This window comes from Rhinoraja longicauda, chromosome 3 (genome assembly GCF_053455715.1).
Source record: "Rhinoraja longicauda isolate Sanriku21f chromosome 3, sRhiLon1.1, whole genome shotgun sequence".
Classification (NCBI taxonomy): domain Eukaryota; kingdom Metazoa; phylum Chordata; class Chondrichthyes; order Rajiformes; family Arhynchobatidae; genus Rhinoraja; species Rhinoraja longicauda.
Genome location: NC_135955.1, coordinates 86,360,441 through 86,375,141, shown reverse-complemented (window position 1 = coordinate 86,375,141; position 14,701 = coordinate 86,360,441). Strand labels below are relative to the sequence as shown.

Sequence of the window (14,701 nt, the reverse complement as noted above, 5' to 3'; positions counted from 1 at the left end):
TAATCTTCACCAAAACGCCAATTCATCAAAGACCAAACAGAACAATGATACATTTTTTCGAGGAGCCTCAAGGATACATTTCACTTTCTCTATAAAAGAAAATCTTCATTAATTTTTCTTTCACAATTCACAGCAGTATGCTGTCGGCTGGTCTATTTTCACAGTTTAGATTACCCCCCCCTCCCTGAATACTGAATGTCAGGTCATTATTTATTTTTTTAACAGACATGTTAGCAAAGTAAGGACGATATCCAGGATTGCCACTGTACCTGAGAGGCTCCGGCTTGGACTTCACCTGATGAAAACCCCTGTGCTGGCGATGCGCTCTCTCTCTCTCTCTCTCTCTGATGGGCAGTTTCAGCTCTGTGTAGCGGAGAGGCGTTGCCGAGAGAACTGGCAACGTCTTCACTAATAAGCGTCCACTTCTGCAACAGAAAGCAGCAGCGGCGGCGGCGGCACCACAGAGCCACCAGATATTGTGTGTGCACTTCAATATGGGATGTGTTACAAAAAAAAATAAAAATATAGCACCAGTCGCCTTGGTTTTTGGAAAATAAGGAATATTAAAGGGGATGATTACATGAAATGCAAACCATATATTAAAAAATAATAATCGCATAGCTTCAGACAGAATGAAACCAATTCTGTCTAAACATGTGAATGAAATAAAATACCAGAGCAAAAGGAGGCTACAGACTTTTTGGTTATTGCAAAAGTCCAAGAAGCAATTCGGTCAATTTAACAAGAGGACTGGAGCTAACAGTTGTGTTCTGGAGTGAGGGGGGAGCACTGCAGGGTTGGAATGGACACTGGTTCACACTAAACATCTATTGGATAAAGTATTGAGACACAATGTGCTGGAGTAAATGCTGGAATCTTGAGTAGAACACAATATGCTGGAGTAACTCAGCGGGTCAGAACCAGGGGCCACAGTTTAAGAATAAGGGGTAGGCCATTTAGAACAGAGATGAGGAAAAACTTTTTTAGTCAGAGAGTTGTGAATCTGTGGAATTCTCTGCCTCAGAAGGCAGTGGAGGCCAATTCTCTGAATACATTCAAGAAAGAGCTAGATAGAGCTCTTAAGGATAGCAGAGTCAGGGGGTACGGGGAGAAGGCAGGAATGGGGTACTGATTGAGAATGATCAGCCATGATCACATTGAATGGCGGTGCTGGATCGAAGGGCCGAATGGCCTTCTCCTGCACCTATTTTCTATTGTCTATTGTCTATTGTCAGGCAGCATCTCTGGAGGAAAAGGATAAGGTGATGTTTCAGTTCGAGACCCTTCTTCAGACTGCCTGACACTGCAGTAGAGAGGAACAGAGGGGTGGAGAGCTGCTTTGAAACACTCATCTCAATCCCTGTCCATTTGCAATTCCGCAATGCAATGATCCCACGTCTATTATTGAACTTCCAGAAATGTGTATAACGTTATGAGAGGAATAGATCATTATGAGAGGAATCGCACAGAGTCTCTTACCCAGAGTTGGGGAATCGAGAACCAGAGGACATAGGGTTTAAGATGAGGGGGGAAAGACTTAATTGAATTCTGATGGGTAACTTTTTCCACACAAAAGGTGGTGGGTGTATGGAGTGAGCTGCCAGAGGAGGTAGTTGAGGCAGGGACTATCATAACGTTTAAGAAACAATTAGACTGGTCCATGGGTAGGACAGGTTTGTGTCATATCATATCATATACATACAGCCGGAAACAGGCCTTTTCGGCCCTCCAAGTCCGTGCCGCCCAGTGATCCCCGTACATTAACACTATCCTACACCCACTAGGGACAATTTTTACATTGTGTGTCCTACTCATATGGGCCAAATGCAGGCAGATGGGTCTAGTGTAGGTGGGCATGTTGGGTGGTGTGGGCAAGTTGGGCCGAGGAGGCTGTTTCCATGCTGTATATTGTCAATATTGTCTATTGTCTATTGTCTGGTGCTGTAAGGCAGCAAACCGACTGCTGCACCACCAAATGTTAACATTTTGAGTTAAACTTTTAACATCCCTGGTGCACAGATGGAAATATTGTCGCCTGATTGTTTTAACACATATCAATCTTAGAAAACCTATACATTTTAAGATTGGCCTGAGATATCCCGATTCATGTTTTTGGAGTCAGGAGCGCCACTGGAGAATCATAAGTGAAAGGAGTAGAATTAGGCCATTCGACCCATCAAGTCTACTCTGCCATTCAATCTTGGCTGATCTATCTCTCCCTCTCACCCCATTCTCTTGGTTTCCCCCCCCCCCCCCATAACCTCTGACACTTGTACTCATCAAGAATCTACCTATCTCTGCCTTAAATATATCCACTGACTTGGCCTCCACAACCTTCTGTGGCGAAGAATTCCACAGATTCACCACCCTCTGACGAAAGAAATTCCTCCTCATCTCCTTCCTAAAAGAGCATTCTTTAATTCTGACTTTAGGCCCATTCGAATGTTTGTTGCCAGTCAGGGTGAATAGTTTATTGATTCTGTAAATGCTCAGGCAAAGGGTCATAGCGTCATACAGCATGGAACAGCCCCTTCACCACAACTTTCCCATGCCGACCAGGATGCTCCATCTACACTAATCCCACTTGCTCGTGTTTGGCCCATAGCCCTCTAAACTCTTCCTATCCAGGTACTAGTCATAACAAGAGGAGTTGAGTATAGGAGCAAAGAGGTCCTTCTACAGTTGTACCGGGCCCTGGTGAGACCGCACCTGGAGTACTGTGTGCAGTTTTGGTCTCCAAATTTGAGGAAGGATATTCTTGCTATTGAGGGCGTGCAGCGTAGGTTCACTAGGTTAATTCCCGGAATGGCGGGACTGTCGTATGTTGAAAGGCTGGAGCGATTAGGCTTGTATACACTGGAATTTAGAAGGATGAGGGGGGATCTTATTGAAACATATAAGATAATTAGGGGATTGGACACATTAGCGGCAGGAAACATGTTCCCAATGTTGGGGGAGTCCAGAACAAGGGGCCACAGTTTAAGAATAAGGGGTAGGCCATTTAGAACGGAGATGAGGAAGAACTTTTTCAGTCAGAGAGTGGTGAAGGTGTGGGATTCTCTGCCTCAGAAGGCAGTGGAGGCCAGTTCGTTGGATGCTTTCAAGAGAGAGCTGGATAGAGCTCTTAAGGATAGCGGAGTGAGGGGGTATGGGGAGAAGGCAGGAACGGGGTACTGATTGAGAGTGATCAGCCATGATCGCATTGAATGGCGGTGCTGGCTCGAAGGGCTGAATGGCCTACTCCTGCACCTATTGTCTATTGTCTATTGTCTATAGTCCAAGTGTCTTTTGAATGTTGTTATAGTACCTGCCTCAACTACCACAGCTGGCAGCTCATTCCACATACCCACCACCCTGCTGGAGAAAAAGTTGCCCCTCAGGTTCCTCTTAAAACTTTTCCCTCTCATGTTAGGTTCACTGGTCTATAGTTACCAGATTTTTCTTTCCAGACCTTCTTAAATAGAGTCACAGCGGTAGCCACCCTTCAAATTCTGTCACCTTACTTGTGTCCAATGATGATTCCTATCTCAGCCAGGACTTCTGCAATTCTACTCTAGCTTCCCACAGTGTCCTTGGTTATATCTGATTAGGCCCAGCTGCCATGTTGTTGGAGCAGAATTAGGCCATTCGGCCCATCAAGTCTACTCCGCCATTCAATCATGGCTGATCTATCTTCCATCTCAACCCCATTCTCCTGCCTTCTCCCCATAACCCCTGACACCCGTACCAATCCCCACCTTAAAAATATCCATTGACAGCCTCCACAGCCGTCTGTGGCAATGAATTCCACATATTTACCACCCTCTGACAAATAAATTCCTCTTTCTAAAGATGCATCCTTTTATGCTGAGGCTATGGGCTCTAGTCCTAGACTCTCCCACTAGTGGAAGCATCCTCTCCACATCGACTCTGTCCAAGCCTTTCATTATTCGGTAAGTTTCAATGTGGTGATATCAAAACGTAAGCACCAGTGAACCTGTACAATGATTGACTTGGCCTTCTTGTGATACCAATAAACTTATATTTTGTATACAACCTTGCATGATAACTCCAGCTGATAACCATGTCTCTCATTAGTGACTCCCTCATAAAATCTAAACCCGGGGGATGGTGTTAAACCATACGTTTGGCCCTCAGAATACCTATTTTAGCATGACCACCAATTTTATGGCTTCTGAAGGGAGCAATTGATAATATACACTAGACACCAGGTGCAGGAGTAGGCCATTCGGCCATTCGAGCCAGCACCACCATTCAATGTGATCATGGCTGATCATTCTCAATCAGTACCCCGTTCCTGCCTTCTCCCCATACCCCCTGACTCTGCTATCCATAAGAGCTCTATCTAGCTCTCTCTTGAAAGCATTCAGAGAATTGGCCTCCACTGCCTTCTGAGGCAGAGAATTCCACAGATTTACAACTCTCTGACTGAAAAAGTTTTTCCTCATCTCTGTTCTAAATGGCCTACCCCTTATTCTTAAACTGTGGCCCCTGGTTCTGGACTCCCCCAATATTGGGAACATGTTTCCTGCCTCTAACGTGTCCAACCCCTTAATAATCTTATATTACAAACAGTTAGACATGTACACAATTGTCCACAAACCTTTCCATTGTGTCACTGTGAACACCTACTCCTCAGTTGTCCCATTACCATGTCTATATGTTTAAAAGTATAGAAGTTGGGAGGTCATGTTGCAGTTGTATGAGACGTTGGTGAGACTGCATTTAGAGTATTGTGTTCAGCTCTGGGCATCATGTTACAGCAAAGATATTGTCTTTCATGATTGTATAAAATCATGAGAGGCCCATATCAGGTAGATGCACAAAATCTCTTGCCCAGAGTAGGGAAATCGAAGGCCAGAGGACATAGGTTCAAGGTGAAGGGGAAAAGATTTAATAGGATTCTGAGGACAAACTTTTTCACACAAAGGGTGGGGGTGCATGGAACAAGCTGCCAGAGGAGGTAGTTGAGGCTGGGACTATCCCAATATTTAACAAACAGTTAGACATGTACATGGATAGGACAAGTTTGGAGGGATATGGACCAAACGCAGGCAGGTGGGAATAGTGTAGCTGGGACATGTTGGCTGCTGTGGGTGTGATGGGCCGAAGGGCCTTTTCCCACACTGTATAACTCTATGACTCTATAACCCATAGCCTGATAGGGGTTGTATTTCATCTCATTTTGCACAGATTAATAGTTTCGTTTATTTTTGGGTAGTTTAGTTTAGAGATACAGTGTGGAAATATGCCGCGCTAGAGCCAACCGAGTCCGCATCGACCTGCGATCCCTGTTATACTAACACAACGCCTACACACACTGGTGGTAATGTACAATTATACCAAGCCAATTAACCTGCATACCTGTACGTCTTTGGAGTGTGGGAGGAAAGCGGAGATCCCGGAGAAAACCCACGGGGAGAACGTACAAACTCTGTATAGTCAAGCACCAGTAGTCAGGATCGAACCCGGGACTCTGGCGCTGTAAGGCAGCAACTCTACCGCTGCGCCACCGTGCAGCCCGTTGCAGGGAAACCAGTGCATGTCAAATTTTCATGTTCTCGGACTGTACTTGAATCACATTTCAGATGTCAGTAAAGTCTGTGTAAAGAGTGATAGGTGCTTTACAGCTGGGATATATTAATTAGGACTACTTAATATTTGGCTAGTTTAGTTTAATTTATTGACACGTGTACCAAAGTACAGTGAAAAGCTTTTGTTGCGTGCTATCCGGTTAGATAGGATAGGGGTATGGGTCAAATGCAGGCAGGTGGAACTAGTGTAGATGGGACATGTTAGTCGGTGTGGGAAAGTTGGACCGAAGGGCCTGTTTCCGAGCTGTAGGACTCTATGACTCCATGAGATAGCGTGGGCTATCGAGCTGCAACTTTCTCCTTGTAAAAATAGAAGACATTTAGTGTGCAAGGGTGTCAGGGGTTATGGGGGGAAGGCAGGAGAATTGGGCTAAGAGGGAAAGATTGATCAGCCATGATTGAATGGCGGAGTAGCCCTGATGGGCCGAATGGCCCAATTCTGCTCCAACAACTTATGAACATCCCATCTCATGTGAAGTATCATTCATCTTTCAATCTTACAACATCACTGACTGTTCTCTGCTCTTGTGCTGTTCTGAAGATCATTGTGCTCTTCCTTTGTTGCTCTATAGAGCACATGCTGGGTTAAATGCAATATCTGCTTTACTACTTGGAGATTGTTTCCCCATCAGGTGAAATACAGTATGTGTTATATAGTATAAGAAGATAACTGCAGATGCTGGTACAAATCGAAGGTATTTATTCACAAAATGCTGGAGTAACTCAGCAGGTCAGGCAGCATCTCGGGAGAGAAGGAATGGGTGACGTTTTGGGTCGCGACCCTTCTTCAGACTGATGTCAAGGGGGGCGGGACAAAGGAAGGATATAGGTGGAGACAGGAAGATAGAGGGAGATCTGGGAAGGAGGAGGGGACGGGAGGGACAGAGGAACTATCTAAAGTTGGAGAAGTCGATGTTCATACCACTGGGCTGCAAACTGCCCAGGCGAAATATGAGGTGCTGTTCCTCCAATTTCCGGTGGGCCTCACTATGGCACTGGAGGAGGCCCATGACAGAAAGGTCAGACTGGGAGTGGGAGGGGGAGTTGAAGTGCTCGGCCACCGGGAGATCAGTTTGGTAGTTGTGTTATATAGTTGTACATTCCACTATATTTTTGCTAATAACTAGGAGATGTTGAATTGAACAATGTTGTTTGAAAGGGAACAGAAGTGTTGTAATTAAAGATAATGATATCCAGTAGCGAATTGCTGCTTTTCAGTTTATTCAGAATTTTGCATATAATTAGATATTCTGCTTATGATTAGCATTTGGTAATAAGCATAACATTATTGCTATTCAAAAAAAACCTTAGTATCCTTCTGTTCAAAGACCACATAAAACAAAATCAAGGCCTGATTACCATTCATTTCCGAAGCAAATATCTCGATAATTATTATACTGCTTTCTCCTGCAATTTCATATTCATAAGTTGTAGGAGCAGAATTAGGCCATTCGGCCCATTAAGTCTACTCCGCCATTCAATCATGGGCTGATCTATCTTTCCCTCTCAACTCCATTCTCCTGCCTTCTCCCCATAACCCCTGACTCCCCCGTACTAATCAAGAATGTACAGATATACAAGATGTTGGTGAGGTCACATTTGAACTATTGTGCTCAGTTTTGGTCACCCTGCTACAGAAGAGATGTTAAGCTGGCAAGAGGGCAGAGAAGAGTTACAAGGATGTTGCCTTGAATGCCGGGCCTAAGCTCGAGGGAGAGGTGTGCAGGCTAGGACTTTATTCCATGGAGCGCAGGAGGATTAGGAGTGATCCTATAGAGGCGTCTCAGATCATGAGGGGAATAGATGGAATAGGTGCACAGTCTTTTACTCAGACCTCATAGGTTTATGGTGAAAGGGAAAAGTTTTAATAGGAACCTGAGGGGCAACATTTTCACACAGAGGGTACTGGGTATATGGACCGAGCTGCCAGAGGAGGTAGTTGAAGCAGGTACTATAACAACATTTAGAAGACATTTGGACAGGTACATGGAGAGGAAAGATCGAGAAGGATTGGGGCCAAAAGCGGGCAGGTGGGACTAGTGCAGATGGGGTATCTTGGTAGGTCAGTGAACACAATATAATTTAATTCTGAGACATTTTACAGGAAACATTTGACTTAAAATAGTGAGAAACAATCAATTATTGGTTTCCATTCCCTCATGTTAAGGGCCAAATAAATGCTGGCAAAATTGGTATCATGCAGGCTAGGAAGTTCTATGAAAGTTCCACTGGTTTCCTACCATAACCTACATAACATACATAATAGGAAAAGTTGTGTGTGTCTGGACTGATGGTAAAAATGATCATTATAGTTTAGTTTTTAGTTTAGAGATTTCGCGTGGAAACAGGCCCTTCGGCCCACCGAGTCCGCAGCGACCAGTGATCCCTATACATGAGCACTGTGCTTCACCCTAAGGACAATTTACATTTATACCAAGCCAATTAGCCGACAAACCTGTACGTCTTTGGAGTGTTGGGAGGAAACGGGAGAACCTGGGGAAACCCCACGCAGGCCACGGGGAGAACATGTAAACTCCGTACGGACAGCACCCGTAGTCAGGATCGAACCGGGTCGATCATTTTTCTCAGAAAATGTTTGCACCTTCTGCTTTAAAATCTCAGTATGTTGTTTAATTATCTGCAATTCTTGCCTTTCATGGAAAGATATTTGCAGCTCGTTTATTTTCCCCAAGCTGGTGTTTCTTTGAATGTGCTGGATATAAACTGTGCATTAGCAATTAGCAACCACATCTGGACAAATAAATGAATCACACAGAAACACATGTAAGGAAACACACACAGACAAATGCGGACTACATATAAGCAAATATGAATTATGCACCTACCTGTACTAACCACAAACAGGGTCCATTTAAAACATATACCGTACGCAAAATCATTAACCGAATACACCGATCAGCCAAAACATTAGAACCGGATGAGCCAAAACATTATGACCACCTGCCTACTATGCTGTTGGTCCTCCGTGTGCAGCCCCATATGCAGCAGGGTGCAATGCACTGTGTATTGTGACACATTCCTCCTGTGACCACCATTAAAATTTTCTGTGACTTGTGCCGCAGTAGACCTTCTGTCGGTTCGGACCAGACGGGATAGCCTTCGTTGCCCTCGCGCATCGATGAGCCTTGGGCGCCCAACACCCTGTCGCCGGTTTATGGTTTGTCTCTCCTCGGACCACTGTCGGTAGGTACTCGCCACTGCTGACCAGGAGCACCCCACAAGCCTTGCCGTTTCAGAGATGCTCTGACCCAGTCGTCTGGCCATAACTATTTGGCCCTTGTCAAGTCGCTCAGGTCTTTACTCCTGCCCATTTCTCCTGCATCCAACACATCAACTTCAAGAACTGACTGTTCACTTGCTGCCTAATATATCCCACTCCTTGACAGATGCCATTGTAAAAAAGATAATCAGTGTTATTCACTTCGCCTGACGGTGGTCATAATGTTTTGGCTGATCGGTGTATGCATGGAAGTAAATATATTTGTTCACTACTCACCTAAATAAGTTTCAATTATTGCGCTGTAGTATTTAAAGAGCGTATGTACACCGATGAGCCAAAACATTATGACTACTGAAAGGTGTAGTGAATGGGGCGTTGGGTGCCCAAGGCTCATCGATGCGCGAGGGCAACAAAGGCGATCCCGTCTGGTACGAACCGACAGAAGGTCTACTGTGGCACAAGTCACAGAAAATTGTAATGGTGGCCACAGGAGGAATGTTTCACAATACACAGTGCATCGCACCCAGCTGCGTATGGGGCTGCTTAGATGCAGACCGGTCAGAGGGCCCATGATGACCCGTCCACCGTCGAAAGCGCCTACATTGGGCGCGCGAGCGTCGGAGCTGGACCTTGGAGCAGTGGAAGGTCGCCTGGTCCGATGAGTCCCGTTTTCTTTTAGATCACGTGGTTGGCCGTGTATGTGTGCGCCACTTACCTGGGGAAGTGATGGCGCAAGGATGCACTGTGGGAAGACGACAAGCCGGTGGAGGGAGTGTGATGCTCTGGGCAATGTTCTGCTGGGAAACCCTGGGTCCGGCCATTCATGCGGACGTCAATTTGACACGTGTCACCTACCTAAACATCGTTGCAGACCAGGTACACCCCTTCAAGGCAATGGTATTCCCTGATGGCAGTATAATGCGCCCTGCCACACTGCATACATTGTTCGGGAATGGTTTGAAGAGCATGATGAAGTGTTCACGGTGTTGCCCTGGCCTCAATTCTCCAGATCTCAATCCGATTGAGCATCTGTGGGATGTGCTGGATGGACAAGTCCGATCCACGGCGGCTCCACCTCGCTAACAGGATCTGAAGGATCTGCTGCTAATGTTTCGGTGCCAGATACCACAGGACACATTCAGGGGTCTTGTAGAGTCCACGCCTCGGTGGGTCGGCGCTATTTTGGCAGCACATGGAGGACCAACAGCATATTAGGCAGGTGGTCATAATGTTTTGGCTCATCAGTGAATGTATTCCCTGTATGTAGTATAAGAAAATAACTGCAGATGCTGGTACAAATCGAAGGTATTTATTCACAAAATGCTGGAGTAACTCAGCAGGTCAGGCAGCATCTCCGGAGAGAAGGAATGGGTGACGTTTCGGGTCGAGATGTCAGGGGGGGCGGGACAAAGGAAGGATATAGGTGGAGACAGGAGGACAGTGGGAGATCTGGGAAGGGGGAGGGGAAGAGAGGGACAGAGGAACTATCTAAAGTTGGAGAAGTCAATGTTCATACCACTGGGCTGCAACCTGCCCGGGCGAAATATGCGTACCCAGTATGTAGTAGATTCCCATCTGGACTGCTTCACTGCAATCTTTACCCATTTTAAATGGGTTTAAATATAATCAGTCATGAATTTAAAAGATGACAATAACCGATACAATAACCACTCAAAAATGTTTCGTCCCTCACTCAATCAACACTAGGGCTAGACATTTCTGGCAATTGAATATTAATTCAAGGTCACTTTATTTCCACAGCTTGACAAGTGACAGGAAGCAGAGAGTGATGGCGGGTGCTGTTGAAATGAAACCGTTCTTGAATTCGAATGCTTCTCTGGATTTTCTTCCCCTTCATTTTCCTCTGCACTTATCTCTCTCCCAAGACCCATCCCCTTCTGGTACTACGTTGTCTTTTCTGACCTGGGTGGCGCGGTAGAGCTGCTGCCTTGCACACTGGAGACCCGGGTATGACCTTGACCACTGGTGCTGCCTGTACGGAGTTTGTACGTTCTCCCCGTGACCGCGTGGGTTTTCTCCGAGATCTTCAGTTTCCTCCCACGCTCCAAAGACATACAGGTATGTAGGTTACCGGGCTTGGGGTTGTACACTTGGTATAAGTGTAAATTGTCCCTAGTGTGTGTAGGCTTGTGTTAGTGTGCGGGGATCGCTGGTCGGTGCGGACTCAAGTGTACATGCTGTATTTCTAAACTAAACTAAACCTTTAGACTCCCAATCCTGGAGAATTCAACTTTATTTTATTTTCAGTTCTTAACATTAAAAAAAATTAAAACATTGCATAATATCAAATTCGTCATTTCATTTCATTGGTCAAGAGTCTTCACCTGCACCTCGCCCTCGGCATTTGTTCCCTCCCAGAATCTATTCAGCACAAACTGCTGGTATTTAATGGATAGTCCCATTTTTTCACTTTGCATTGACCCAACCTTACTCCAAACGACAGCATTTTACTCACCATGAGCCAAAGCCATACCAATAGTCAATTTTATTTGTCACATACACATAAATGTGCAGTGAAATGAAAGATTACCCACAGTCCAAAAATAAGAGCAAAAAAAAAAAAGCAATAACACACACAATCATAAACCAACACCAAACAAAAAGAAACATCCATCACAGTGAGTCTCCTCCAGTCACCTCCTCACTGTGATGGAAGGCCAGAATGTATTTTCTCTTCCCCTGCCGTCTTCTCCCGCGGTCAGGCTGTTGAAGTTGCCACGTTCCAGGCCGCGCCAGACGGTGAAAGGTCCGCAGCGGGCCGACCCAAGCCCCGCTATCCGGGGCGGGCGAAGACGCTGCCGCTGCACATCGGGGCGGTCGATCATTGCCATCCAATCGGTAGACAAGAGAGGCACCATGTAGGTTAGTTTAGAGATACAGCACAGAAACTGGCCCCTCGGTCCACTGAATCCACGCCAACCATCCATTCACATTAATTCTATGTTATCCCACTTTCGCGTTCAATCCCTGCATACTCAGGGCAATTTACAGAGGCCAATTAACCTCCAAACCCGCACACCTTTGGGATGTGGGAGGAAACCCACTGGGTCAGAGGGAGAACGTGCAAACACCGCATAGACAGCACTCGTAGTCAGAATTGAACCCGGGTCTCTGGCGCTGCAAGGCAGCACCTCAATCAGCCTAAAGAAAGGTCCCGATCTGAAATGCTGTTTGGCCATTCCCTCCACCGTTGGTGCCTGATCTGCTGAGTTCTTCCAGCTCTTTGCGTTCTCTAACTGCATTAGTCCAAGTTTTGTGCATCTGAAGAAGGATCTTGACCTGAAACATTGTCTGTCCATTCCCCTCCACAGATGCTACCTGACCTGTTGAGTTCTTCCAGCGTGCTTTGTTTTTTCGCTCAAGATTGCAGCATCTAGTCTGATGTCTTTGTGTGCATCTATTTGTGGGAACACATTGGTCATTCCTACTCAGGACTCTCTTTCTGCTGCTTTGATGGCTGCAATGTTGCTAACTTCTGTTCTTTCATCGTGGCGCAGCAGTAGAGTTGCTGCCTTACAACGAATGCAGCGCCGGAGACTCTGGTTCGATCCTGACTACGGGCGCCGTCTGTACGGAGTTTGTACGTTCTCACCGTGACCTGCGTAGGTTTTCTCCGAGATCTTCGGTTTCCTCCCACACTCCAAAGACGTACAGATATGTAGGTAATTGACTGGGTAAATGTTAAAAAAAATTGTTCCTAGTGTGTATAGTATAGTGATAATGTGCGGGGATCGCTGGGCGGTGCGGACTCGGTGGGCCGAAGGGCCTGTTTCCGCGCTGTATCTCTAAATCTAAAAAAAAACGTTAAAGTTTCATCATATTCGTTGCTAATTTGCCCCCTGCCTTCTCACAGTCCATAAAATTACAAAAACGCAGATGCTATATAAGCCTTTCGTGATTCCATATTTAGAGTATTGTGTTTAGTTTTGGTCACCATGTTATAGGAAAGATGTCAAGCTGGAAAGCGTGCAGAGAAGATTTACGAGGATGTTGCCGGGACTTCAGAACTGGAGCTATAGGACCCTGTACCTCCCCCCTCGACCGAGTCCAAGGACCCCGACAGATTTTTCAGGTGAGGCAGAGGTTCACTTGCACCTCCTCCAACCTCATCTACTGTATCCGCTGTTCCAGGCGTGGACTCCAATATATCGGGGAGACCAAGCTCAGGCTCGGCGATCGTTTTGCTGAACACCTTTGCTCAGTCTGCTTAGGCCTACACAAACCTCCCGGTTGCCAAACACTTTTGAGTCCCCTTCCCTTTCCTACACTGACCTTTCTGTCTTGGGTATTTATTCACAAAATGCTGGAGTAACTCAGCAGGTCAGACAGCATCTCAGGAGAGAAGGAATGGGTGACGTTTCGCGTCGAGACCCTTCGTCAGACTGATCTTGGGCCTCACTCTGACAGTGGAGGAGGCCCAACACAAATTGGAGGAACAGCACCTCAAATTTTGCTTGGGCAGCTAACAACCCAGTGGTGTGAGCCATGATTTCTCAAACTTCAAGTAACCCTTGCTTCTACCCTCTCTCCATCCCTCCCCACCCCAGTTCTCCGACTAAGTTCACTGTCCTCCTGATTGATTTTACTGTTTGTATGCCTCGTTGTCACCACCCCCTCAGCCAACAACGATCCATTCTACATTTCCTTGATCAGCGTCTCCTTTGATCTATTGTTTTCACACCTTGCCCTTCCATATCTCTAGTTTCCTTCTCGATGACTCTGTCTAAAGAAGGGCCTTGACCCGAAACGTCACGTATTCCTTCCCTCCAGAGATGCTGCCTGCCTGTCCCGCTGAGTTACGCCAGCATTTTATATTTATCTACACTATATTCTGTACTCTGTTTCGTTCCTCTTTTGCACTATCTGATGCACTGATGGATAGTAAGATTTGACTGGATAGCATGCAAAACAAAGCTTATCGTTGTATCTCAGTACACGTAACAATAATAAACCAATACCAATTTAGTTTTTATTTCAGGTTTTACAAATGATCTAAACTTGGGTGCAGGGGGCAACCTCAAAGTTTGCTGATACTACAAACAGCTTTCTTGAGGTCGAAAACCAAGGGACAGGAGCCAGCATTTGTTTCTTTGTTGGATCTTTCTGTGCATCGGAAGGCAGATTATTATCTGAATGGTGTCAAGTTAGGAAAAGGGGACGTACAACGTGATCTGGGTGTCTTAGTGCATCAGTCACTGAAAGGAAGCATGCAGGTACAGCAGGCAGTGAAGAAAGCCAATGGAATGTTGGCCTTCATAACAAGAGGAGTTGAGTATAGGAGCAAAGAGGTCCTTCTGCAGTTGTACAGGGCCCAAGTGAGACCGCACCTGGAGTACTGTGTGCAGTTTTGGTCTCCAAATTTGAGGAAGGATATTCTTGCTATTGAGGGCGTGCAGCGTAGGTTTACTAGGTTAATTCCTGGAATGGCGGGACTGTCATATGTTGAAAGACTGGAGCGACTAGGTTTGTATACACTGGAATTTAGAAGGATGAGAGGGGATCTTATCGAAACGTATGAATATTAAGGGGTTGGACACGTTAGAGGCAGGAAACATGTTCCCAATGTTGGGGGCGTCCAAAACCAGGGGCCACAGTTTAAGAATAAGGGGTAGGCCATTTAGAACAGAGATGAGGAAAAAACTTTTTAGTCAGAGAGTTGTGAATCTGTGGAATTCTCTGCCTCAGAGGGCAGTGGAGGCCAATTCTCTGAATACATTCAAGAGAGCTAGATAGAGCTCTTAAGGATAGCGGAGTCAGGGGGTATGGGGAGAAAGCAGGAACGGGGTACTGATTGAGACTGATCAGCCATGATCACATTGAATGGCGGTGCTGGCTCGAAGGGCCG

The 14,701-nt window shown here is 46.0% G+C and overlaps 1 protein-coding gene across 2 annotated transcripts in view; it reads right to left on the bottom strand.

Moving 5' to 3' along the window:
* ankrd34bb (ankyrin repeat domain 34Bb) overlaps positions 1-348 on the bottom strand; it is a 23,425-nt gene extending 23,077 nt beyond the window's left edge. The window contains exons 1-2 of one of the 2 annotated variants that reach the window (XM_078397050.1): positions 270-333; positions 1-89 (exon numbers count right to left, since the gene is read on the bottom strand). The exon at positions 1-89 is cut by the window's left edge and continues 56 nt beyond it. The gene's annotated coding sequence lies outside the window, so the exon portion shown is untranslated. Of the gene's footprint in view, positions 90-269 lie in introns of both variants that reach the window. The other variant, XM_078397051.1, reaches the window with a different exon arrangement.
* Positions 349-14,701: the final 14,353 nt, after the last annotated feature.